The following is a 20,784-nucleotide window of genomic DNA, read 5'->3' as shown; positions in this document are numbered from 1 at the left end:
AAGACGATATCCATAGGTCGCTGGTTTGACTCCGGCTCGACGGAAGATGTTAATTTGATTGGAATTTAAAAGTGTTGTTTCGTTCGATTTGCTAGATTCCTAGCTCTTTTTCGAATAAGTAATTGTTGGAAATATTATAGTTAGCATTTTGTTTTGTTGAACATCCTTCTCCTCCTTTAACTGAACTTCAATCTGAAAAAATGAAATCAGCAAAACCTTCGCATCCGTCGATAACTCAGTTGGCAGAGCGGTGGACTGTAGATGCTCTAAAGACGATATCCATAGGTCGCTGGTTCGACTCCGGCTTCACGGAAGATGTTATTTTGATTGGAATTTAAAAGTGTAGTTTCGTTCGATTTGCTAGATTCCTAGCTCTTTTTCGAATAAGTAATTGTTGGAAATATTATAGTTAGCATTTTGTTTTGTTGAACATCCTTCTCCTCCTTTAACTGAACTTCAATCTGAAAAAATGAAATCATCAAAATCTTCGCATCCGTCGATAGTTCAGTTGGCAGAGCGGTGGACTGTAGATGCCCTAAAGACGATATCCATAGGTCGCTATTTCGACTCCGGCTCGACGGAAGATGTTATTTTGATTGGAATTTAAAAGTGTAGTTTCGTTCGATTTGCTAGATTCCTAGCTCTTTTTCGAATACGTAATTGTTGGAAATATTATAGTTAGCATTTTGTTTTGTTGAACATCCTTCTCCTCCTTTAACTGAACTTCAATCTGAAAAAATGAAATCAGCAAAACTTTCGCATCCGTCGATAGCTCAGTAGGCAGAGCGGTGGAATGTAGATGCCCTAAAGACGGTATCCATAGATAGCTGGTTCGACTCCGGCTCGACGGAAGATTTTATTTTGATTGGAATTTAAAAATGTTTTTTCATTCGATTTGCTAGATTCCCAGCTCTTTTTCGAATAAGTAATTGTTGGAAATATTATAGTTAGCATTTTGTTTTGTTGAACATCCTTCTACCCCTTTAACTGAACTTCAATCTGAAAAAATGAAATCAGCAAAACCTTCGCATCCGTCGATAGCTCAGTAGGCAGAGCGGTGGAATGTAGATGCCCTAAAGACGGTATCCAAAGGTCGCTGGTTCGACTCCGGCTCGACGGAAGATGTTATTTTGATTGGAATTTAAAAGTGTAGTTTCGTTCGATTTGTTAGATTCCCTGCTGTTTTTCGAATAAGTAATTTTTTAAAATATTATAGTTTTCATTTTGTTTTGTTGAACATCCTTCTCCTAATTTAAATTAACTTCAATCTCAAAAAATGAAATCAGCAAACCCTTCGCATCCGTCGATAGCTCAGTTGGCAGAGCGGTGGACTGCAGCTTCCCTAAAGACGATATCCATAGGTCGCTGGTTCAACTCCGGCTCGACGGAAGATTTTATTTTGATTGGAATTTAAAAGTGTAGTTTCGTTCGATTTGCTAGATTCCCAGCTCTTTTTCGAATAAGTAATAGTTGGAAATATTATAGTTAGCATTTTGTTTTGTTGAACATCCTTCTCCTCCTTTAACTGAACTTCAATCTGAAAAAATGAAATCAGCAAAATCTTCGCATCCGTCGATAGTTCAGTTGGCAGAGCGGTGGACTGTAGATGCCCTAAAGACGGTATCCATAGGTCGCTATTTCGACTCCGGCTCGACGGAAGATGTTATTTTGATTGGAATATAAAAGTGTAGTTTCGTTCGATTTGCTAGATTCCTAGCTCTTTTTCGAATACGTAATTGTTGGAAATATTATAGTTAGCATTTTGTTTTGTTGAACATCCTTCTCCTCCTTTAACTGAACTTCAATCTGAAAAAATGAAATCAGCAAAAACATTCGCATCCGTCGATAGCTCAGTAGGCAGAGCGGTGGAATGTAGATGTCCTAAAGACGGTATCCATAGGTAGCTGGTTCGACTCCGGCTCGAAGGAAGAATTTATTTTGATTGGAATTTAAAAATGTTTTTTCGTTCGATTTGCTAGATTCCCAGCTCTTTTTCGAATAAGTAATTGTTGGAAATATTATAGTTAGCATTTTGTTTTGTTGAACATCCTTCTACCCCTTTAACTGAACTTCAATCTGAAAAAATGAAATCAGCAAAACATTCGCATCCGTCGATAGCTCAATAGGCAGAGCGGTGGAATGTAGATGCCCTAAAGACGGTATCCATAGGTCGCTGGTCCGACTCCGGCTCGACGGAAGATGTTATTTTGATTGGAATTTAAAAGTGTAGTTTCGTTCGATTTGTTAGATTCCCTGCTGTTTTTCGAATAAGTAATTTTTTAAAATATTATAGTTTTCATTTTGTTTTGTTGAACATCCTTCTCCTAATTTAAATTAACTTCAATCTCAAAAAATGAAATCAGCAAACCCTTCGCATCCGTCGATAGCTCAGTTGGCAGAGCGGTGGACTGTAGCTTCCCTAAAGACGATATCCATAGGTCGCTGGTTCAACTCCGGCTCGACGGAAGATGTTATCTTGATTGGAATTTAAAAGTGTAGTTTCGTTCGATTTGCTAGATTCCCAGCTCTTTTTCGAATAAGTAATTGTTGGAAATATTATAGTTAGCATTTTGTTTTGTTGAACATCCTTCTACCCCTTTAACTGAACTTCAATCTGAAAAAATGAAATCAGCAAAACCTTCGCATCCGTCGATAGCTCAGTAGGCAGAGCGGTGGAATGTAGATGCCCTAAAGACGGTATCCAAAGGTCGCTGGTTCGACTCAGGCTCGACGGAAGATGTTATTTTGATTGGAATTTAAAAGTGTAGTTTCGTTCGATTTGTTACATTCCCTGCTGTTTTTCGAATAAGTAATTTTTTAAAATATTATAGTTTTCATTTTGTTTTGTTGAACAACCTTATCCTAATTTAAATTAACTTCAATCTCAAAAAATGAAATCAGCAAACCCTTCGCATCCGTCGATAGCTCAGTTGGCAGAGCGGTGGACTGTAGCTTCCTTAAAGACGATATCCATAGGTCGCTGGTTCAACTCCGGCTCGACGGAAGATTTTATTTTGATTGGAATTTAAAAGTGTAGTTTCGTTCGATTTGCTAGATTCCCAGCTCTTTTTCGAATAAGTAATTGTTGGAAATATTATAGTTAGCATTTTGTTTTGTTGAACATCCTTCTCCTCCTTTAACTGAACTTCAATCTGAAAAAATGAAATCAGCAAAATCTTCGCATCCGTCGATAGTTCAGTTGGCAGAGCGGTGGACTGTGGATGCCCTAAAGACGATATCCATAGGTCGCTATTTCGACTCCGGCTCGACGGAAGATGTTATTTTGATTGGAATATAAAAGTGTAGTTTCGTTCGATTTGCTAGATTCCTAGCTCTTTTTCGAATACGTAATTGTTGGAAATATTATAGTTAGCATTTTGTTTTGTTGAACATCCTACTCCTCCTTTAACTGAACTTCAATCTGAAAAAATGAAATCAGCAAAACCTTCGCATCCGTCGATAGCTCAGTAGGCAGAGCGGTGGAATGTAGATGTCCTAAAGACGGTATCCATAGGTAGCTGGTTCGACTCCGGCTCGAAGGAAGATTTTATTTTGATTGGAATTTAAAAATGTTTTTTCGTTCGATTTGCTAGATTCCCAGCTCTTTTTCGAATAAGTAATTGTTGGAAATATTATAGTTAGCATTTTGTTTTGTTGAACATCCTTCTACCCCTTTAACTGAACTTCAATCTGAAAAAATGAAATCAGCAAAACATTCGCATCCGTCGATAGCTCAGTAGGCAGAGCGGTGGAATGTAGATGCCCTAAAGACGGTATCCATAGGTCGCTGGTCCGACTCCGGCTCGACGGAAGATGTTATTTTGATTGGAATTTAAAAGTGTAGTTTCGTTCGATTTGTTAGATTCCCTGCTGTTTTTCGAATAAGTAATTTTTTAAAATATTATAGTTTTCATTTTGTTTTGTTGAACATCCTTCTCCTAATTTAAATTAACTTCAATCTCAAAAAATGAAATCAGCAAACCCTTCGCATCCGTCGATAGCTCAGTTGGCAGAGCGGTGGACTGTAGCTTCCCAAAAGACGATATCCATAGGTCGCTGGTTCAACTCCGGCTCGACGGAAGATGTTATCTTAATTGGAATTTAAAAGTGTAGTTTCGTTCGATTTACTAGATTCCCAGCTCTTTTTCGAATAAGTAATTGTTGGAAATATTATAGTTAGCATTTTGTTTTGTTGAACATCCTTCTACCCCTTTAACTGAACTTCAATCTGAAAAAATGAAATCAGCAAAACCTTCGCATCCGTCGATAGCTCAGTAGGCAGAGCGGTGGAATGTAGATGCCCTAAAGACGGTATCCATAGGTCGCTGGTTCGACTCCGGCTCGACGGAAGATGTTATTTTGATTGGAATTTAAAAGTGTAGTTTCGTTCGATTTGTTAGATTCCCTGCTGTTTTTCGAATAAGTAATTTTTTAAAATATTATAGTTTTCATTTTGTTTTGTTGAACATCCTTCTCCTAATTTAAATTAACTTCAATCTCAAAAAATGAAATCAGCAAACCCTTCGCATCCGTCGATAGCTCAGTTGGCAGAGCGGTGGACTGTAGCTTCCCTAAAGACGATATCCATAGGTCGCTGGTTCAACTCCGGCTCGACGGAAGATGTTATTTTGATTGGAATTTAAAAGTGTAGTTTCGTTCGATTTGTTAGATTCCCTGCTGTTTTTCCAATAAGTAATTTTTTAAAATATTATAGTTTTCATTTTGTTTTGTTGAACATCCTTCTCCTAATTTAAATTAACTTCAATCTCAAAAAATGAAATCAGCAAACCCTTCGCATCCGTCGATAGCTCAGTTGGCAGAGCGGTGGACTGTAGCTTCCCTAAAGACGATATTCATAGGTCGCTGGTTCAACTCCGGCTCGACGGAAGATGTTATTTTGATTGGAATTTAAAAGTGTGGTTTCGTTCGATTTGTTAGATTCCCTGCTGTTTTTCGAATAAGTAATTTTTTAAAATATTATAGTTTTCATTTTGTTTTGTTGAACATCCTTCTCCTAATTTAAATTAACTTCAATCTCAAAAAATGAAATCAGCAAACCCTTCGCATCCGTCGATAGCTCAGTTGGCAGAGCGGTGGACTGTAGCTTCCCTAAAGACGATATCCATAGGTCGCTGGTTCAACTCCGGCTCGACGGAAGATGTTATTTTGATTGGAATTTAAAAGTGTAGTTTCGTTCGATTTGCTAGATTCCCAGCTCTTTTTCGAATAAGTAATTGTTGGAAATATTATAGTTAGCATTTTGTTTTGTTGAACATCCTTCTTCTCCTTTAACTGAACTTCAATCTGAAAAAATGAAATCAGCAAAATCTTCGCATCCGTCGATAGCTCAGTATGCAGAGCGGTGGAATGTAGATGCCCTAAAGATGGTATCCATAGGTCGCTGGTTCAACTCCGGCTCGCCGGAAGATGTTATTTTGATTGGAATTTAAAAGTGTAGTTTCGTTCGATTTGCTAGATTCCTAGCTCTTTTTCGAATACGTAATTGTTGGAAATATTATAGTTAGGAATTTGTTTTATGAACATCCTTCTCCTCCTTTAACTGAACTTCCATCTGAAAAAATGAAATCAGCAAAACCTTCGCATCCGTCGATAGCTCAGTAGGCAGAGCGGTGGAATGTAGATGCCCTAAAGACGGTATCCATAGGTAGCTGGTTCGACTCCGGCTCGACGGAAGATTTTATTTTGATTGGAATTTAAAAGTGTAGTTTCGCTCGATTTGCTAGATTCCTAGCTCTTTTTCGAATAAGTAATTGTTGGAAATATTATAGTTAGCATTTTGTTTTGTTGAACATCCTTCTACCCCTTTAACTGAACTTCAATCTGAAAAAATGAAATCAGCAAAACCTTCCCATCCGTCGATAGCTCAGTAGGCAGAGCGGTGGAATGTAGATGCCCTAAAGACGGTATCCATAGGTAGCTGGTTCGACTCCGGCTCGACGGAAGATTTTATTTTGATTGGAATTTAAAAATGTTTTTTCGTTCGATTTGCTAGATTCCTAGCTCTTTTTCGAATAAGTAATTGTTGGAAATATTATAGTTAGCATTTTGTTTTGTTGAACATCCTTCTACTCCTTTAACTGAACTTCAATCTGAAAAAATGAAATCAGCAAAACCTTCGCATCCGTCGATAGCTCAGTTGGCAGAGCGGTGGACTGTAGATGCCCTAAAGACGATATCCATAGGTCGCTGGCTCGACTCCGGCTCGACGGAAGATGTTATTTTGATTGGAATTTAAAAGTGTAGTTTCGTTCGATTTTATAGATTCCCAGCTCTTTTTCGAATAAGTAATTGTTGGAAATATTATAGTTAGCATTTTGTTTTGTTGAACATCCTTCTACTCCTTTAACTGAACTTCAATCAGAAAAAATGAAATCAGCGAAACCTTCGCATCCGGCGATAGATCAGTTGGCAGAGCGGTGGACTGTAGATGCCCTAAAGACGATATCCATAGGTCGCTGGTTCGACTCCGGCTCGACGGAAGATGTTATTTTGATTGGAATTTAAAAGTGTAGTTTCGTTCGATTTGCTAGATTCCCAGCTCTCTTTCGAATTAGTAATTGTTTGAAATATTATAGTTAGCATTTTGTTTTGTTGAACATCCTTCTACTCCTTTAACTGAACTTCAATCTGAAAAAATGAAATCAGCAAAATCTTCGCATCCGTGGACAACTCAGTTGGCAGAGCGGTGGACTGTAGATGCTCTAAAGACGATATCCATAGGTCGCTGGTTCGACTCCGGCTCGACGGAAAGTGTTATTTTGATTGGAATTTAAAAGTGTATTTTCTTTCGATTTCCTAGATTCCCAGCTCTTTTTCGAATTAGTAATTGTTTGAAATATTATAGTTAGCATTTTGTTTTGTTGAACATCCTTCTACTCCTTTAACTGAACTTCAATCTGAAAAAATGAAATCAGCAAAATCTTCGCATCCGTGGACAACTCAGTTGGCAGAGCGGTGGACTGTAGATGCTCTAAAGACGATATCCATAGGTCGCTGGTTCGACTCCGGCTCGACGGAAAGTGTTATTTTGATTGGAATTTAAAAGTGTATTTTCTTTCGATTTCCTAGATTCCCAGCTCTTTTTCGAATAAGTAATTGTTGGAAATATTATAGTTAGCATTTTGTTTTGTTGAACATCCTTCTACTTCTTTAACTGAACTTCACTCTGAAAAAATGAAATCAGCAAAACCTTCGCTTCCGTCGATAGCTCAGTTGGCAGAGCGGTGGACTGTAGATGCCCTAAAGACGATATCCATAGGTCGCTGGTTCGACTCCGGCTCGACGGAAGATGTTATTTTGATTGGAATTTAAAAGTGTTGTTTCGTTCGATTTGCTAGAACCTAGCTCTTTTTCGAATAAGTAATTGTTGGAAATATTATAGTTAGCATTTTGTTTTGTTGAACATCCTTCTCCTCCTTTAACTGAACTTCAATCTGAAAAAATGAAATCAGCAAAACCTTCGCATCCGTCGATAGCTCAGTTGGCAGAGCGGTGGACTGTAGATGCCCTAAAGACGATATCCATAGGTCGCTGGCTCGACTCCGCCTCGACGGAAGATGTTATTTTGATTGGAATTTAAAAGTGTAGTTTCGTTCGATTTGCTAGATTCCCAGCTCTTTTTCGAATAAGTAATTGTTGGAAATATTATAGTTAGCATTTTGTTTAGTTGAACATCCTTCTACTCCTTTAACTGAACTTCAATCAGAAAAAATGAAATCAGCGAAACCTTCGCATCCGTCGATAGATCAGTTGGCCGAGCGGTGGACTGTAGATGCCCTAAAGACGATATCCATAGGTCGCTGGTTTGACTCCGGCTCGACGGAAGATGTTAATTTGATTGGAATTTAAAAGTGTTGTTTCGTTCGATTTGCTAGATTCCTAGCTCTTTTTCGAATAAGTAATTGTTGGAAATATTATAGTTAGCATTTTGTTTTGTTGAACATCCTTCTCCTCCTTTAACTGAACTTCAATATGAAAAAATGAAATCAGCAACACCTTCGCAAATGTTGTTAGCTCAGTTGCCAGAGCGGTGGACTGTAGATGCCCTAAAGACGATATCCATAGGTCGCAGGCTCGACGGAAGACGTTATTTTGATTGGAATTTAAAAGTGTAGTTTCGTTGCATTTCCTAGATTCCCAGCTCTTTTTCGAATAAGTAATTGTTGGAAATATTATAGTTAGCATTTTGTTTTGTTGAACATCCTTCTACTCCTTTAACTGAACTTCAATCTGAAAAAATGAAATCAGCAAAACCTTCGCATCCGTCGATAGCTCAGTTGGCTGAGCGGTGGACTGTAGATGCCCTAAAGACGATATCCATAGGTCGCTGGTTCGACTCCGGCTCCACGGAAGATGTTATTTTGATAGGAATTTAAAAGTGTAGTTTCATTCGATTCGCTAGATTCCCAGCTCTCTTTCGAATGAGTAATTGTTGGAAATATTATAGTTAGCATTTTGTTTTGTTGAACATCCTTCTACTCCTTTAACTGAACTTCAATCTGAAAAAATGAAATCAGCAAAACCTTCGCATCCGTCGATAACTCAGTTGGCAGAGCGGTGGACTGTAGATGCCCTAAAGAGGATATCATAGGTCGCTGGTTCGACTCCGGCTCCACGGAAGATGTTATTTTGATTGGAATTTAAAAGTGTAGTTTCGTTCCATTTGCTAGATTCCTAGCTCTTTTTCGAATAAGCAATTGTTGGAAATATTATAGTTAGCATTTTGTTTTGTTGAACATCCTTCTACTCCTTTAACTGAACTTCAATCTGAAAAAATGAAATCAGCAAAACCTTCGCCTCCGTCGATAGCTCAGTTGGCAGAGCGGTGGACTGTAGATGCTCTAAAGACGATATCCATAGGTCGCTGGTTCGACTCCGGCTCGACAAAAGACGTTATTTTGATTGGAATTTAAAAGTGTAGTTTCATTCGATTCGCTAGATTCCCAGCTCTCTTTCGAATGAGTAATTGTTGGAAATATTATAGTTAGCATTTTGTTTTGTTGAACATCCTTCTCCTCCTTTAACTGAACTTCAATCTGAAAAAATGAAATCATCAAAATCTTCGCATCCGTCGATAGTTCAGTTGGCAGAGCGGTGGACTGTAGATGCCCTAAAGACGATATCCATAGGTCGCTGGTTCGACTCCGGCTCCACGGAAGATGTTATTTTGATTGGAATTTAAAAGTGTAGTTTCGTTCCATTTGCTAGATTCCTAGCTCTTTTTCGAATAAGCAATTGTTGGAAATATTATAGTTAGCATTTTGTTTTGTTGAACATCCTTCTCCTCCTTTAACTGAACTTCAATCTGAAAAAATGAAATCAGCGAAAACTTCGCATCCGTCGATAGATCAGTTGGCCGAGCGGTGGACTGTAGATGCCCTAAAGACGATATCCATAGGTCGCTGGTTTGACTCCGGCTCGACGGAAGATGTTAATTTGATTGGAATTTAAAAGTGTTGTTTCGTTCGATTTGCTAGATTCCTAGCTCTTTTTCGAATAAGTAATTGTTGGAAATATTATAGTTAGCATTTTGTTTTGTTGAACATCCTTCTCCTCCTTTAACTGAACTTCAATATGAAAAAATGAAATCAGCAACACCTTCGCAAATGTTGTTAGCTCAGTTGCCAGAGCGGTGGACTGTAGATGCCCTAAAGACGATATCCATAGGTCGCAGGCTCGACGGAAGACGTTATTTTGATTGGAATTTAAAAGTGTAGTTTCGTTGCATTTCCTAGATTCCCAGCTCTTTTTCGAATAAGTAATTGTTGGAAATATTATAGTTAGCATTTTGTTTTGTTGAACATCCTTCTACTCCTTTAACTGAACTTCAATCTGAAAAAATGAAATCAGCAAAACCTTCGCATCCGTCGATAGCTCAGTTGGCTGAGCGGTGGACTGTAGATGCCCTAAAGACGATATCCATAGGTCGCTGGTTCGACTCCGGCTCCACGGAAGATGTTATTTTGATAGGAATTTAAAAGTGTAGTTTCATTCGATTCGCTAGATTCCCAGCTCTCTTTCGAATGAGTAATTGTTGGAAATATTATAGTTAGCATTTTGTTTTGTTGAACATCCTTCTACTCCTTTAACTGAACTTCAATCTGAAAAAATGAAATCAGCAAAACCTTCGCATCCGTCGATAACTCAGTTGGCAGAGCGGTGGACTGTAGATGCCCTAAAGAGGATATCATAGGTCGCTGGTTCGACTCCGGCTCCACGGAAGATGTTATTTTGATTGGAATTTAAAAGTGTAGTTTCGTTCCATTTGCTAGATTCCTAGCTCTTTTTCGAATAAGCAATTGTTGGAAATATTATAGTTAGCATTTTGTTTTGTTGAACATCCTTCTACTCCTTTAACTGAACTTCAATCTGAAAAAATGAAATCAGCAAAACCTTCGCCTCCGTCGATAGCTCAGTAGGCAGAGCGGTGGACTGTAGATGCTCTAAAGACGATATCCATAGGTCGCTGGTTCGACTCCGGCTCGACAAAAGACGTTATTTTGATTGGAATTTAAAAGTGTAGTTTCATTCGATTCGCTAGATTCCCAGCTCTCTTTCGAATGAGTAATTGTTGGAAATATTATAGTTAGCATTTTGTTTTGTTGAACATCCTTCTCCTCCTTTAACTGAACTTCAATCTGAAAAAATGAAATCAGCAAAACCTTCGCATACGTCGATAACTCAGTTGGCAGAGCGGTGGACTGTAGATGCCCTAAAGACGATATCCATAGGTCGCTGGTTCGACTCCGGCTCCACGGAAGATGTTATTTTGATTGGAATTTAAAAGTGTAGTTTCGTTCCATTTGCTAGATTCCTAGCTCTTTTTCGAATAAGTAATTGTTGGAAATATTATAGTTAGCATTTTGTTTTGTTGAACATCCTTCTCCTCCTTTAACTGAACTTCAATCTGAAAAAAAGAAATCAGCAAAATCTTCGCATCTGTCGATAGTTCAGTTGGCAGAGCGGTGGACTGTAGATGCCCTAAAGACGATATCCATAGGTCGCTGGTTCGACTCCGGCTCCACGGAAGATGTTATTTTGATTGGAATTTAAAAGTGTTGTTTCGTTCCATTTGCTAGATTCCTAGCTCTTTTTCGAATAAGCAATTGTTGGAAATATTATAGTTAGCATTTTGTTTTGTTGAACATCCTTCTCTTCCTTTAACTGAACTTCAATCTGAAAAAATGAAATCAGCAAAACCTTCGCATCCGTCGATAACTCAGTTGGCAGAGCGGTGGACTGTAGATGCTCTAAAGACGATATCCATAGGTCGCTGGTTCGACTCCGGCTTCACGGAAGATGTTATTTTGATTGGAATTTAAAAGTGTAGTTTCGTTCGATTTGCTAGATTCCTAGCTCTTTTTCGAATAAGTAATTGTTGGAAATATTATAGTTAGCATTTTGTTTTGTTGAACATCCTTCTCCTCCTTTAACTGAACTTCAATCTGAAAAAATGAAATCATCAAAATCTTCGCATCCGTCGATAGTTCAGTTGGCAGAGCGGTGGACTGTAGATGCCCTAAAGACGATATCCATAGGTCGCTATTTCGACTCCGGCTCGACGGAAGATGTTATTTTGATTGGAATTTAAAAGTGTAGTTTCGTTCCATTTGCTAGATTCCTAGCTCTTTTTCGAATAAGCAATTGTTGGAAATATTATAGTTAGCATTTTGTTTTGTTGAACATCCTTCTCCTCCTTTAACTGAACTTCAATCTGAAAAAATGAAATCAGCAAAACCTTCGCCTCCGTCGATAGCTCAGTTGGCAGAGCGGTGGACTGTAGATGCTCTAAAGACGATATCCATAGGTCGCTGGTTCGACTCCGGCTCGACAACAGACGTTATTTTGATTGGAATTTAAAAGTGTAGTTTCATTCGATTCGCTAGATTCCCAGCTCTCTTTCGAATGAGTAATTGTTGGAAATATTATAGTTAGCATTTTGTTTTGTTGAACATCCTTCTCCTCCTTTAACTGAACTTCAATCTGAAAAAATGAAATCAGCAAAACCTTCGCATACGTCGATAACTCAGTTGGCAGAGCGGTGGACTGTAGATGCCCTGAAGACGATATCCATAGGTCGCTGGTTCGACTCCGGCTCCACGGAAGATGTTATTTTGATTGGAATTTAAAAGTGTAGTTTCGTTCCATTTGCTAGATTCCTAGCTCTTTTTCGAATAAGTAATTGTTGGAAATATTATAGTTAGCATTTTGTTTTGTTGAACATCCTTCTCCTCCTTTAACTGAACTTCAATCTGAAAAAATGAAATCAGCAAAATCTTCGCATCCGTCGATAGTTCAGTTGGCAGAGCGGTGGACTGTAGATGCCCTAAAGACGATATCCATTGGTCGCTGGTTCGACTCCGGCTCGACGGAAAGTGTTATTTTGATTGGAATTTAAAAGTGTATTTTCTTTCGATTTCCTAGATTCCCAGCTCTTTTTCGAATTAGTAATTGTTTGAAATATTATAGTTAGCATTTTGTTTTGTTGAACATCCTTCTACTCCTTTAACTGAACTTCAATCTGAAAAAATGAAATCAGCAAAATCTTCGCATCCGTGGACAACTCAGTTGGCAGAGCGGTGGACTGTAGATGCTCTAAAGACGATATCCATAGGTCGCTGGTTCGACTCCGGCTCGACGGAAAGTGTTATTTTGATTGGAATTTAAAAGTGTATTTTCTTTCGATTTCCTAGATTCCCAGCTCTTTTTCGAATAAGTAATTGTTGGAAATATTATAGTTAGCATTTTGTTTTGTTGAACATCCTTCTACTTCTTTAACTGAACTTCACTCTGAAAAAATGAAATCAGCAAAACCTTCGCTTCCGTCGATAGCTCAGTTGGCAGAGCGGTGGACTGTAGATGCCCTAAAGACGATATCCATAGGTCGCTGGTTCGACTCCGGCTCGACGGAAGATGTTATTTTGATTGGAATTTAAAAGTGTTGTTTCGTTCGATTTGCTAGAACCTAGCTCTTTTTCGAATAAGTAATTGTTGGAAATATTATAGTTAGCATTTTGTTTTGTTGAACATCCTTCTCCTCCTTTAACTGAACTTCAATCTGAAAAAATGAAATCAGCAAAACCTTCGCATCCGTCGATAGCTCAGTTGGCAGAGCGGTGGACTGTAGATGCCCTAAAGACGATATCCATAGGTCGCTGGCTCGACTCCGCCTCGACGGAAGATGTTATTTTGATTGGAATTTAAAAGTGTAGTTTCGTTCGATTTGCTAGATTCCCAGCTCTTTTTCGAATAAGTAATTGTTGGAAATATTATAGTTAGCATTTTGTTTAGTTGAACATCCTTCTACTCCTTTAACTGAACTTCAATCAGAAAAAATGAAATCAGCGAAACCTTCGCATCCGTCGATAGATCAGTTGGCCGAGCGGTGGACTGTAGATGCCCTAAAGACGATATCCATAGGTCGCTGGTTTGACTCCGGCTCGACGGAAGATGTTAATTTGATTGGAATTTAAAAGTGTTGTTTCGTTCGATTTGCTAGATTCCTAGCTCTTTTTCGAATAAGTAATTGTTGGAAATATTATAGTTAGCATTTTGTTTTGTTGAACATCCTTCTCCTCCTTTAACTGAACTTCAATATGAAAAAATGAAATCAGCAACACCTTCGCAAATGTTGTTAGCTCAGTTGCCAGAGCGGTGGACTGTAGATGCCCTAAAGACGATATCCATAGGTCGCAGGCTCGACGGAAGACGTTATTTTGATTGGAATTTAAAAGTGTAGTTTCGTTGCATTTCCTAGATTCCCAGCTCTTTTTCGAATAAGTAATTGTTGGAAATATTATAGTTAGCATTTTGTTTTGTTGAACATCCTTCTACTCCTTTAACTGAACTTCAATCTGAAAAAATGAAATCAGCAAAACCTTCGCATCCGTCGATAGCTCAGTTGGCTGAGCGGTGGACTGTAGATGCCCTAAAGACGATATCCATAGGTCGCTGGTTCGACTCCGGCTCCACGGAAGATGTTATTTTGATAGGAATTTAAAAGTGTAGTTTCATTCGATTCGCTAGATTCCCAGCTCTCTTTCGAATGAGTAATTGTTGGAAATATTATAGTTAGCATTTTGTTTTGTTGAACATCCTTCTACTCCTTTAACTGAACTTCAATCTGAAAAAATGAAATCAGCAAAACCTTCGCATCCGTCGATAACTCAGTTGGCAGAGCGGTGGACTGTAGATGCCCTAAAGAGGATATCATAGGTCGCTGGTTCGACTCCGGCTCCACGGAAGATGTTATTTTGATTGGAATTTAAAAGTGTAGTTTCGTTCCATTTGCTAGATTCCTAGCTCTTTTTCGAATAAGCAATTGTTGGAAATATTATAGTTAGCATTTTGTTTTGTTGAACATCCTTCTACTCCTTTAACTGAACTTCAATCTGAAAAAATGAAATCAGCAAAACCTTCGCCTCCGTCGATAGCTCAGTTGGCAGAGCGGTGGACTGTAGATGCTCTAAAGACGATATCCATAGGTCGCTGGTTCGACTCCGGCTCGACAAAAGACGTTATTTTGATTGGAATTTAAAAGTGTAGTTTCATTCGATTCGCTAGATTCCCAGCTCTCTTTCGAATGAGTAATTGTTGGAAATATTATAGTTAGCATTTTGTTTTGTTGAACATCCTTCTCCTCCTTTAACTGAACTTCAATCTGAAAAAATGAAATCATCAAAATCTTCGCATCCGTCGATAGTTCAGTTGGCAGAGCGGTGGACTGTAGATGCCCTAAAGACGATATCCATAGGTCGCTGGTTCGACTCCGGCTCCACGGAAGATGTTATTTTGATTGGAATTTAAAAGTGTAGTTTCGTTCCATTTGCTAGATTCCTAGCTCTTTTTCGAATAAGCAATTGTTGGAAATATTATAGTTAGCATTTTGTTTTGTTGAACATCCTTCTCCTCCTTTAACTGAACTTCAATCTGAAAAAATGAAATCAGCGAAACCTTCGCATCCGTCGATAGATCAGTTGGCCGAGCGGTGGACTGTAGATGCCCTAAAGACGATATCCATAGGTCGCTGGTTTGACTCCGGCTCGACGGAAGATGTTAATTTGATTGGAATTTAAAAGTGTTGTTTCGTTCGATTTGCTAGATTCCTAGCTCTTTTTCGAATAAGTAATTGTTGGAAATATTATAGTTAGCATTTTGTTTTGTTGAACATCCTTCTCCTCCTTTAACTGAACTTCAATATGAAAAAATGAAATCAGCAACACCTTCGCAAATGTTGTTAGCTCAGTTGCCAGAGCGGTGGACTGTAGATGCCCTAAAGACGATATCCATAGGTCGCAGGCTCGACGGAAGACGTTATTTTGATTGGAATTTAAAAGTGTAGTTTCGTTGCATTTCCTAGATTCCCAGCTCTTTTTCGAATAAGTAATTGTTGGAAATATTATAGTTAGCATTTTGTTTTGTTGAACATCCTTCTACTCCTTTAACTGAACTTCAATCTGAAAAAATGAAATCAGCAAAACCTTCGCATCCGTCGATAGCTCAGTTGGCTGAGCGGTGGACTGTAGATGCCCTAAAGACGATATCCATAGGTCGCTGGTTCGACTCCGGCTCCACGGAAGATGTTATTTTGATAGGAATTTAAAAGTGTAGTTTCATTCGATTCGCTAGATTCCCAGCTCTCTTTCGAATGAGTAATTGTTGGAAATATTATAGTTAGCATTTTGTTTTGTTGAACATCCTTCTACTCCTTTAACTGAACTTCAATCTGAAAAAATGAAATCAGCAAAACCTTCGCATCCGTCGATAACTCAGTTGGCAGAGCGGTGGACTGTAGATGCCCTAAAGAGGATATCATAGGTCGCTGGTTCGACTCCGGCTCCACGGAAGATGTTATTTTGATTGGAATTTAAAAGTGTAGTTTCGTTCCATTTGCTAGATTCCTAGCTCTTTTTCGAATAAGCAATTGTTGGAAATATTATAGTTAGCATTTTGTTTTGTTGAACATCCTTCTACTCCTTTAACTGAACTTCAATCTGAAAAAATGAAATCAGCAAAACCTTCGCCTCCGTCGATAGCTCAGTAGGCAGAGCGGTGGACTGTAGATGCTCTAAAGACGATATCCATAGGTCGCTGGTTCGACTCCGGCTCGACAAAAGACGTTATTTTGATTGGAATTTAAAAGTGTAGTTTCATTCGATTCGCTAGATTCCCAGCTCTCTTTCGAATGAGTAATTGTTGGAAATATTATAGTTAGCATTTTGTTTTGTTGAACATCCTTCTCCTCCTTTAACTGAACTTCAATCTGAAAAAATGAAATCAGCAAAACCTTCGCATACGTCGATAACTCAGTTGGCAGAGCGGTGGACTGTAGATGCCCTAAAGACGATATCCATAGGTCGCTGGTTCGACTCCGGCTCCACGGAAGATGTTATTTTGATTGGAATTTAAAAGTGTAGTTTCGTTCCATTTGCTAGATTCCTAGCTCTTTTTCGAATAAGTAATTGTTGGAAATATTATAGTTAGCATTTTGTTTTGTTGAACATCCTTCTCCTCCTTTAACTGAACTTCAATCTGAAAAAAAGAAATCAGCAAAATCTTCGCATCTGTCGATAGTTCAGTTGGCAGAGCGGTGGACTGTAGATGCCCTAAAGACGATATCCATAGGTCGCTGGTTCGACTCCGGCTCCACGGAAGATGTTATTTTGATTGGAATTTAAAAGTGTTGTTTCGTTCCATTTGCTAGATTCCTAGCTCTTTTTCGAATAAGCAATTGTTGGAAATATTATAGTTAGCATTTTGTTTTGTTGAACATCCTTCTCTTCCTTTAACTGAACTTCAATCTGAAAAAATGAAATCAGCAAAACCTTCGCATCCGTCGATAACTCAGTTGGCAGAGCGGTGGACTGTAGATGCTCTAAAGACGATATCCATAGGTCGCTGGTTCGACTCCGGCTTCACGGAAGATGTTATTTTGATTGGAATTTAAAAGTGTAGTTTCGTTCGATTTGCTAGATTCCTAGCTCTTTTTCGAATAAGTAATTGTTGGAAATATTATAGTTAGCATTTTGTTTTGTTGAACATCCTTCTCCTCCTTTAACTGAACTTCAATCTGAAAAAATGAAATCATCAAAATCTTCGCATCCGTCGATAGTTCAGTTGGCAGAGCGGTGGACTGTAGATGCCCTAAAGACGATATCCATAGGTCGCTATTTCGACTCCGGCTCGACGGAAGATGTTATTTTGATTGGAATTTAAAAGTGTAGTTTCGTTCCATTTGCTAGATTCCTAGCTCTTTTTCGAATAAGCAATTGTTGGAAATATTATAGTTAGCATTTTGTTTTGTTGAACATCCTTCTCCTCCTTTAACTGAACTTCAATCTGAAAAAATGAAATCAGCAAAACCTTCGCCTCCGTCGATAGCTCAGTTGGCAGAGCGGTGGACTGTAGATGCTCTAAAGACGATATCCATAGGTCGCTGGTTCGACTCCGGCTCGACAACAGACGTTATTTTGATTGGAATTTAAAAGTGTAGTTTCATTCGATTCGCTAGATTCCTAGCTCTTTTTCGAATACGTAATTGTTGGAAATATTATAGTTAGCATTTTGTTTTGTTGAACATCCTTCTCCTCCTTTAACTGAACTTCAATCTGAAAAAATGAAATCAGCAAAATCTTCGCATCCGTCGATAGCTCAGTAGGCAGAGCGGTGGAATGTAGATGTCCTAAAGACGGTATCCATAGGTAGCTGGTTCGACTCCGGCTCGAAGGAAGATTTTATTTTGATTGGAATTTAAAAATGTTTTTTCGTTCGATTTGCTAGATTCCCAGCTCTTTTTCGAATAAGTAATTGTTGGAAATATTATAGTTAGCATTTTGTTTTGTTGAACATCCTTCTACCCCTTTAACTGAACTTCAATCTGAAAAAATGAAATCAGCAAAACATTCGCATCCGTCGATAGCTCAGTAGGCAGAGCGGTGGAATGTAGATGCCCTAAAGACGGTATCCATAGGTCGCTGGTCCGACTCCGGCTCGACGGAAGATGTTATTTTGATTGGAATTTAAAAGTGTAGTTTCGTTCGATTTGTTAGATTCCCTGCTGTTTTTCGAATAAGTAATTTTTTAAAATATTATAGTTTTCATTTTGTTTTGTTGAACATCCTTCTCCTAATTTAAATTAACTTCAATCTCAAAAAATGAAATCAGCAAACCCTTCGCATCCGTCGATAGCTCAGTTGGCAGAGCGGTGGACTGTAGCTTCCCTAAAGACGATATCCATAGGTCGCTGGTTCAACTCCGGCTCGACGGAAGATGTTATCTTGATTGGAATTTAAAAGTGTAGTTTCGTTCGATTTGCTAGATTCCCAGCTCTTTTTCGAATAAGTAATTGTTGGAAATATTATAGTTAGCATTTTGTTTAGTTGAACATCCTTCTACCCCTTTAACTGAACTTCAATCTGAAAAAAGGAAATCAGCAAAACCTTCGCGTCCGTCGTTAGCTCAGTAGGCAGAGCGGTGGAATGTAGATGCCCTAAAGACGGTATCCATAGGTCGCTGGTTCGACTCCGGCTCGACGGAAGATGTTATTTTGATTGGAATTTAAAAGTGTAGTTTCGTTCGATTTGTTAGATTCCCTGCTGTTTTTCGAATAAGTAATTTTTTAAAATATTATAGTTTTCATTTTGTTTTGTTGAACATCCTTCTCCTAATTTAAATTAACTTCAATCTCAAAAAATGAAATCAGCAAACCCTTCGCATCCGTCGATAGCTCAGTTGGCAGAGCGGTGGACTGTAGCTTCCCTAAAGACGATATCCATAGGTCGCTGGTTCAACTCCGGCTCGACGGAAGATGTTATTTTGATTGGAATTTAAAAGTGTAGTTTCATTCGATTTGCTAGATTCTCAGCTCTTTTTCGAATAAGTAATTGTTGGAAATATTATAGTTAGCATTTTGTTTTGTTGAACATCCTTCTTCTCCTTTAACTGAACTTCAATCTGAAAAAATGAAATCAGCAAAACCTTCGCATCCGTCGATAGCTCAGTAGGCAGAGCGGTGGAATGTAGATGCCCTAAAGATGGTATCCATAGGTCGCTGGTTCAACTCCGGCACGACGGAAGATGTTATTTTGATTGGAATTTAAAAGTGTAGTTTCGTTCGATTTGTTAGATTCCCTGCTGTTTTTCGAATAAGTAATTTTTTAAAATATTATAGTTTTCATTTTGTTTTGTTGAACATCCTTCTCCTAATTTAAATTAACTTCAATCTCAAAAAATGAAATCAGCAAACCCTTCGCATCCGTCGATAGCTCAGTTGGCAGAACGGTGGACTGTAGCTTCCCTAAAGACGATATCCATAGGTCGCTGGTTCAACTCCGGCTCGACGGAAGATGTTATCTTGATTGGAATTTAAAAGTGTAGTTTCGTTCGATTTGCTAGATTCCCAGCTCTTTTTCGAATAAGTAATTGTTGGAAATATTATAGTTAGCATTTTGTTTTGTTGAACATCCTTCTACCCCTTTAACTGAACTTCAATCTGAAAAAATGAAATCAGCAAAACCTTCGCATCCGTCGATAGCTCAGTAGGCAGAGCGGTGGAATGTAGATGCCCTAAAGACGGTATCCATAGGTCGCTGGTTCGACTCCGGCTCGACGGAAGATGTTATTTTGATTGGAATTTAAAAGTGTAGTTTCGTTCGATTTGTTAGATTCCCTGCTGTTTTTCGAATAAGTAATTTTTTAAAATATTATAGTTTTCATTTTGTTTTGTTGAACATCCTTCTCCTAATTTAAATTAACTTCAATCTCAAAAAATGAAATCAGCAAACCCTTCGCATCCGTCGATAGCTCAGTTGGCAGAGCGGTGGACTGTAGCTTCCCTAAAGACGATATCCATAGGTCGCTGGTTCAACTCCGGCTCGACGGAAGATGTTATTTTGATTGGAATTTAAAAGTGTAGTTTCGTTCGATTTGCTAGATTCCCAGCTCTTTTTCGAATAAGTAATTGTTGGAAATATTATAGTTAGCATTTTGTTTTGTTGAACATCCTTCTTCTCCTTTAACTGAACTTCAATCTGAAAAAATGAAATCAGCAAAACCTTCGCATCCGTCGATAGCTCAGTAGGCAGAGCGGTGGAATGTAGATACCCTAAAGATGGTATCCATAGGTCGCTGGTTCAACTCCGGCTCGACGGAAGATGTTATTTTGATTGGAATTTAAAAGTGTAGTTTCGTTCGATTTGTTAGATTCCCTGCTGTTTTTCGAATAAGTAATTTTTTAAAATATTATAGTTTTCATTTTGTTTTGTTGAACATCCTTCTCCTAATTTAAATTAACTTCAATCTCAAAAAATGAAATCAGCAAACCCTTCGCATCCGTCGATAGCTCAGTTGGCAGAGCGGTGGACTGTAGCTTCCCTAAAGACGATATCCATAGGTCGCTGGTTCAACTCCTGCTCGACGGAAGATGTTATTTTGATTGGAATTTAAAAGTGTAGTTTCGTTCGATTTGCTAGATTCCCAGCTCTTTTTCGAATAAGTAATTGTTGGAAATATTATAGTTAGCATTTTGTTTTGTTGAACATCCTTCTTCTCCTTTAACTGAACTTCAATCTGAAAAAATGAAATCAGCAAAACCTTCGCATCCGTCGATAGCTCAGTTGGCAGAGCGGTGGACTGTAGCTTCCCTAAAGACGATATCCATAGGTCGCTGGTTCAACTCCGGCTCGACGGAAGATGTTATTTTGATTGGAATTTAAAAGTGTAGTTTCGTTCGATTTGTTAGATTCCCTGCTGTTTTTCCAATAAGTA

At 38.5% G+C, this 20,784-nt stretch overlaps 15 non-coding genes across 15 annotated transcripts; all 15 read left to right on the top strand.

The window, feature by feature from the left end:
• Positions 1 to 1,300: 1,300 nt before the first annotated feature.
• Positions 1,301 to 1,389, top strand: Trnac-gca (transfer RNA cysteine (anticodon GCA)). The gene is given in 2 exon segments: positions 1,301 to 1,337; positions 1,354 to 1,389. It is a non-coding gene; the product is annotated as a tRNA-Cys (tRNA).
• Positions 1,390 to 2,377: 988 nt separating this feature from the next.
• On the top strand, positions 2,378 to 2,466 carry Trnay-gua (transfer RNA tyrosine (anticodon GUA)). The gene is given in 2 exon segments: positions 2,378 to 2,414; positions 2,431 to 2,466. It is a non-coding gene; the product is annotated as a tRNA-Tyr (tRNA).
• A 449-nt stretch (positions 2,467 to 2,915) lies between these two features.
• Positions 2,916 to 3,004, top strand: Trnay-gua (transfer RNA tyrosine (anticodon GUA)). Its single transcript is given in 2 exon segments — positions 2,916 to 2,952; positions 2,969 to 3,004. It is a non-coding gene; the product is annotated as a tRNA-Tyr (tRNA).
• Positions 3,005 to 3,991: 987 nt separating this feature from the next.
• Positions 3,992 to 4,080, top strand: Trnay-gua (transfer RNA tyrosine (anticodon GUA)). The gene is given in 2 exon segments: positions 3,992 to 4,028; positions 4,045 to 4,080. It is a non-coding gene; the product is annotated as a tRNA-Tyr (tRNA).
• Positions 4,081 to 4,529: 449 nt separating this feature from the next.
• Trnay-gua (transfer RNA tyrosine (anticodon GUA)) lies at positions 4,530 to 4,618 on the top strand. The gene is given in 2 exon segments: positions 4,530 to 4,566; positions 4,583 to 4,618. It is a non-coding gene; the product is annotated as a tRNA-Tyr (tRNA).
• Positions 4,619 to 4,798: 180 nt separating this feature from the next.
• Trnay-gua (transfer RNA tyrosine (anticodon GUA)) lies at positions 4,799 to 4,887 on the top strand. The gene is given in 2 exon segments: positions 4,799 to 4,835; positions 4,852 to 4,887. It is a non-coding gene; the product is annotated as a tRNA-Tyr (tRNA).
• A 180-nt stretch (positions 4,888 to 5,067) lies between these two features.
• On the top strand, positions 5,068 to 5,156 carry Trnay-gua (transfer RNA tyrosine (anticodon GUA)). Its single transcript is given in 2 exon segments — positions 5,068 to 5,104; positions 5,121 to 5,156. It is a non-coding gene; the product is annotated as a tRNA-Tyr (tRNA).
• A 2,062-nt stretch (positions 5,157 to 7,218) lies between these two features.
• On the top strand, positions 7,219 to 7,307 carry Trnay-gua (transfer RNA tyrosine (anticodon GUA)). The gene is given in 2 exon segments: positions 7,219 to 7,255; positions 7,272 to 7,307. It is a non-coding gene; the product is annotated as a tRNA-Tyr (tRNA).
• A 4,997-nt stretch (positions 7,308 to 12,304) lies between these two features.
• Positions 12,305 to 12,393, top strand: Trnay-gua (transfer RNA tyrosine (anticodon GUA)). Its single transcript is given in 2 exon segments — positions 12,305 to 12,341; positions 12,358 to 12,393. It is a non-coding gene; the product is annotated as a tRNA-Tyr (tRNA).
• A 449-nt stretch (positions 12,394 to 12,842) lies between these two features.
• Positions 12,843 to 12,931, top strand: Trnay-gua (transfer RNA tyrosine (anticodon GUA)). Its single transcript is given in 2 exon segments — positions 12,843 to 12,879; positions 12,896 to 12,931. It is a non-coding gene; the product is annotated as a tRNA-Tyr (tRNA).
• Positions 12,932 to 18,197: 5,266 nt separating this feature from the next.
• Positions 18,198 to 18,286, top strand: Trnay-gua (transfer RNA tyrosine (anticodon GUA)). The gene is given in 2 exon segments: positions 18,198 to 18,234; positions 18,251 to 18,286. It is a non-coding gene; the product is annotated as a tRNA-Tyr (tRNA).
• Positions 18,287 to 18,735: 449 nt separating this feature from the next.
• Trnay-gua (transfer RNA tyrosine (anticodon GUA)) lies at positions 18,736 to 18,824 on the top strand. Its single transcript is given in 2 exon segments — positions 18,736 to 18,772; positions 18,789 to 18,824. It is a non-coding gene; the product is annotated as a tRNA-Tyr (tRNA).
• A 987-nt stretch (positions 18,825 to 19,811) lies between these two features.
• Positions 19,812 to 19,900, top strand: Trnay-gua (transfer RNA tyrosine (anticodon GUA)). The gene is given in 2 exon segments: positions 19,812 to 19,848; positions 19,865 to 19,900. It is a non-coding gene; the product is annotated as a tRNA-Tyr (tRNA).
• Positions 19,901 to 20,349: 449 nt separating this feature from the next.
• Trnay-gua (transfer RNA tyrosine (anticodon GUA)) lies at positions 20,350 to 20,438 on the top strand. Its single transcript is given in 2 exon segments — positions 20,350 to 20,386; positions 20,403 to 20,438. It is a non-coding gene; the product is annotated as a tRNA-Tyr (tRNA).
• Positions 20,439 to 20,618: 180 nt separating this feature from the next.
• Positions 20,619 to 20,707, top strand: Trnay-gua (transfer RNA tyrosine (anticodon GUA)). The gene is given in 2 exon segments: positions 20,619 to 20,655; positions 20,672 to 20,707. It is a non-coding gene; the product is annotated as a tRNA-Tyr (tRNA).
• Positions 20,708 to 20,784: the final 77 nt, after the last annotated feature.

This window comes from Argiope bruennichi, chromosome 9 (genome assembly GCF_947563725.1).
Source record: "Argiope bruennichi chromosome 9, qqArgBrue1.1, whole genome shotgun sequence".
Classification (NCBI taxonomy): Eukaryota; Metazoa; Arthropoda; class Arachnida; order Araneae; family Araneidae; genus Argiope; species Argiope bruennichi.
Note: the sequence above shows the minus strand (reverse complement) of the source record. Positions and strands in the feature narration are given on the sequence as shown.